We start from the raw sequence: 5,104 nt of genomic DNA, 5'->3' as shown, positions 1-5,104 counted from the left end.
CAACAATATTTAATGTTCTTCTTTTTTCCGTTTAATATAATAAGATAAATATTCTAAAAAATAATTTGATTGTAAACCCCTGTACAGGATTTAGTCGAAAAACTTCACCAGGTGGCGAAAGCCATTTTAAGCAAAAAGTTTTATATGAAAGTAGGTTTTTAGTGCCACCATGTATCCAAACTAAACGTGTTTGCAAAATTTCACCTCAATCGGTTGAGATAACTGTTTTAAAATTCAATTGCAAGCTTTGACCCATACTAACAAAGCAAGTTCAGTAAAAACTTCAAAAATCACAATAACGTATCGTTCTTCGAACAAAATGGGACAGATCATTTCCTTAGAAATGTTATTAAAAAGCCTTATTCGAATTCGCACAATATACTGTTGATTTTAGTAATACTGACTTCTGTTTTCGAGCCACTGGCAGGCGTATTTGCAGTTAACTTACGAATTTATACTTTTTATGAAGCAATGGTCCAAATTTCATCAGCCTACGTCAAACATACTGAGAAAATGTTTTAGAAAATGTCATATTTTTTCTAATTTCAACAACCTATGCCTCGAAAATGAACCGTACTACTGCCCACATTAATATAAAACTTTTTGCTTAAAATAATTTGAATTTGATTTAACTAAATCTTTTAACAAGCATATCTTAGCACCCAAACTCGATTTAGTTAAATCGTAACTTACTTTGATAAACCGGCCTTTCGAAAACCTACGCTATTCACCAAAGTTTTCTGGTACTATTTTTTTAATTTATTCGTGCTTATAACAATCTTAGACTATGCTTACATATTTCTATTGTACGATTTATGTTTACTTGTTATCATTTTTGTATATTACACAAAAAAGTAAATACTTGAAATGAACCTAATCAGCTTGTATTGAGTAATTCCTAGTCTCATATATCCGCAAGAAGATATTTATTTGAAATGAAAAATATATATTCTTGTTTGTGGCAAATGATATTCTTCATTTAATAGCGCCATAGTTCAAAATAATACTAAATGCATCATTTCAAATAATTTCCACTCTTGTTTTGAGAAAATCATGTTCTCACATTGATTATAATTTATTCACATGGAGAAAATCTAACAAGCACTTCAATTCTATCATTTACTCAATGTGAATATACCGATACGATATCTTATGTAAATGATATTCGTTTTCTTGATCCGAGAAATTCACATGGTTTAGATATAACATTTTATTGGCTCTCTTTAAATTATAGAAAGTATTAATTTGAATAGAAAAAATATTGATATAAGCTAATCGATTATTCTCCACAAAGACTTTCTGACTCAGTACAAATTTATGATGTATTCCCAACAAAAAATAAAAGAAATAGCTTTAAGTTTATTAATGGTTCCCTTGAAATCAAATAGTGTTTTTAACGAAATAGATGTTTACATCAAATAGATTAAACCAAATGTTCATAGTGATAAGAATATATATTTATAGTATATAATTATATACCTTTATTTACATATGTACATAAATACATTTACATTGGATATTACGATTATTCCAAATTGTTCCAAAATGCCAATATCGCTGTTTGAGAAAGTTCTTTCAAAGTCCAAGTTAATCTGAAAAAAAAACACTATATGAAACAAAACCAAATAAATCAAACTCAAACAAATCTTAATGTTATACAGAAAATAGTTAAAACTATACACAAGTTAATTTTTGTGAAATGCATAAACGTTAAAGTATTGGGAATATTACAAAACGGGCAAATTTCACTTAGTAAATTCGAATTTTTAATCAATGAAGTAGTTTTTCAGATAATAAAAAGCGACAACTTTTTTATGACAACACTTGGGAAAATTCATGTATTAAATGAATATCTTTACAAATGATTTTCCGGATAATTTAAATAACTAGAAGCTGATGGGTTAAAAAGTTAACAATATAAATTTAGGGCGAAAAGTCTTATTATTAGAGCAGGATTTGCACTTACCTAAAAATATCTGCACGGTTTCACTAGAAAGTCTCCAATCTGTTACCTAGTAATTGCTCCATACTTGCTTCAACTGGTTGTAAAAAGCTTAATTAAGTACACTTTTATACTCTAACTCTTAAAAAACCGACGTTCTTGCTGTAAACATAAATGCTATTGTACTCTGTAATGCATAGGTATATTTACAACATGCAGTTACTTACCTATGTGCAAAATGCAAATGGCGGCGAATAATGCTAAACTAAACAACGAAACGTTAAGTATGAACTGCTGAACAGAAAAGGAAAAGACGCGAGCTTCAAACAAACGAAACATCTAGAATACGTTGCCTCGGCTAACTTCGCAAAATGCGCCGACGCACTTCACCGTGCCCTCCCACACCTGCATTCAATCTACGCAGTGTCCACGTAAATGGTTTTACTGGGTGCGCCCGATAAATCAATTTAATGATAGTTTCTTTCCTTCAAGAAACAAGTGGATCTAAAATAGTGAGCCTCGTATTCATTTTAATTCCAGATCTATTTCAATTAAGCTCTGTTAAATACTCAAACTGAAAATATATTATTCCCAATGAAGTAATATTCCAAGAAAATCAAGAACTAAATTGAAGAAACATCATTTTCTTAATTTAATGATACTATTGTTTATTTAAAAACTTGAGAAAATCTGCATTCTCTTTTTGAATATTTACTTTTTTGTGTGTAGCCTCCTTCAGATTTAATTTATGCCGTAACGAGGTATTTTTATTATTAGGGCCATTTCTAATAGACCATATCAAGACAAAGAAGAAACTTATTTTGCAAATAATTCGAAAAATATACCTAAGCGTTAGCGTCAATTTGAAAAATGATCCTAAAGGAAGAATGTCCCTGATAAATAAAGCGTTATTGAAAAAAATTATTTGAAATAAGTTAATTATTAATATAAATATAATAAAAATAAAAAAGTTCAATTAAATTTACATGATTTTTAATAAGATTAAGATCCTATATTGTTTAAAGAATTCGAGTATTCGCGTTGAGTCAAATATCTATTTAGGTTTTTTATGGCTTGATAAAATCGTTTTCATATTTGTAACTTTAATATTTTATCAGATATACACAGTCAAATAATACGATGAAAAGCTCCATTCTTTATAAACAAATTCATGTAACTAAAGATCTACAATAGCTACAAACTTGGTCGGAAGCTCATTTGAAAGATCAGTTAATATTCTACAAAATTGCCTTGAACGTATCTTTAATAGATTTACTGTATCTTGAATAGTTTAAAAGTTATGGCTGTTTATAAGTAAACAAATCGTATGGCCGCTATGACTTCCGGAGAATATCAAATTAAAAAATTCTATAAAAAATCGAAAAAAAAATTTTTGACAAAAAATTATATATGGTTTTGTTATTTTTCTCACCATCTAAAAATAAATATTAGCACTTGTAACGATTGTTTATAACAATTGCCAAGTAAATAAACAAATAAATTTTCAAGAAAAAAAATTTTTTTAATGATCTAGAGAATTGCAAATTTCAAATTGAGAGAAAGAAAAGAATTCTTAATATATTATTTAAACAACCATAAAATAAAAAAAAAACGATTATAAGTAATTAAAATGTCTTAAAGATTTTTTTTTATCATTAAATGCTCTAAAGAATGAAATGCAAAAAAAATTAATATGTAATTATTGCATTTGTTTATAAAAGTTATTTAAACAAATGTACCTACTGAAAAATTATTGAAATAGTTTTAGCACCTAGTTTTTAAACAATTATCCGACTTTGAATCTTCAAAATTTTAAGTTAATTAACAATGAATTTACAATATTAACAATTTGTTGAAAAATTGATGAAAAAATTTTTTATCGACGGAATATTTTTTATTCAAGTGTCTAAATAATACGATAAGTTTTTGGAATTTATAGGTGTACCTAATAACATAATATAACATCATAATTTTTTTATGTAAGGGCGGTACGTGCATAGCTTTCGAGGATAAAAGCCTATTTTCAACATTAAATTAAAATTATAAATGACGATAGAAATTTGGGAGTACGGGACATTTTTCTAGGAAATTTCCGCTTCTTTTAGGATCTTTTTTCAAGTTAACGCTAATATTGTTCTAATTATTTGCAAGAAACTGAACCCCTTTTTTAAATCTTTATTTGTTTATTACTTTTACAATTGTTTATGTGCGAATACGATTTTTATGCACATTTGTCTAAACGTCATCCCGAATCGAAAGAGCCCTCATAGGGTTTCTAATTTCTTGGCCTACTTTTTTTCTGGGTACTCGAGAATTCTCGACTAGGAATTCCCGGGAATTCTCGAATTCTCGAGAAATTTCTTGTGCAAAACCGTACTTATCTTTTCAACTTCGACGTCACCTGTTACATGAGTGTTGCACAATAATAAAAAAGTAATATTAACGGTAGATGGAAGGAAGCACAAGAAACAAGCGCTTAGGTAGGGAATTCTGGAATTAAGCCTAAATAGTCGAAGATAGGCAGTTGAAGTGAGGACAGCGCGGAGTGAAAAAGTAAGACGATCAGTGTAGTGTGAAAAATATAGAAGTAGTGGAAAATTAAGTGTTTAACCGGTATTAGTTAGCAGGTAATATTCTTTAAGTACTTTGTTGTTAATTGTTCTATATAATCTTATGATTGTGATGGTTATAGATGTTTCATGATAATAATTCTTTGTATGTTTAGCTTTCATTGTTTTATGCTCAGGGGCGTATATTTTCCTAACGTAAGATTGTTACAATTGTTATTAACGATTGCCCATTATTTATTACATGTTAAAATATATATGTGCATATATATATTGTCGTATATATATAACGACTTCTTTGTTTCACATCTAACTTGTTTTTGTCATGAATACGTTATACGAAAAACATAGATGTTTCATAATAATAATTCTTTGTGTATGTTTAGCCTTCATTGTCTTACCCTCAGGGGCGTGTATTTTTCTAATATAAAATTGTTACAATTATTATTATAGATTGCTCATTATTTATTACGTGTCAAAATATATATATTGTGTGGGCGCCCAGACATTACAATTACGTAAAATATAGATGTTTCATGATAACAATTCTGTATATGTTTAGCCTTCATTGTCTTACGCTCAGGGGCGTATATTT

General features: G+C 28.4%; 1 long non-coding RNA gene across 1 annotated transcript; it reads right to left on the bottom strand.

Moving 5' to 3' along the window:
- Positions 1-1,435: 1,435 nt before the first annotated feature.
- Positions 1,436-2,254, bottom strand: LOC111692004. Its single transcript, XR_002763116.1, has 3 exons — positions 2,170-2,254; positions 1,967-2,104; positions 1,436-1,592 (listed from the first exon to the last, which is right to left on the bottom strand). It is a non-coding gene; the product is annotated as an uncharacterized LOC111692004 (long non-coding RNA).
- Positions 2,255-5,104: the final 2,850 nt, after the last annotated feature.

This window comes from Anoplophora glabripennis, unplaced genomic scaffold (assembly GCF_000390285.2).
Source record: "Anoplophora glabripennis isolate ALB-LARVAE unplaced genomic scaffold, Agla_2.0 scaffold799, whole genome shotgun sequence".
Lineage (NCBI taxonomy): Eukaryota > Metazoa > Arthropoda > Insecta > Coleoptera > Cerambycidae > Anoplophora > Anoplophora glabripennis.
The sequence above is the reverse complement of the archived record's forward strand: the minus strand, read 5'-3'. Positions and strand labels throughout refer to the sequence as shown.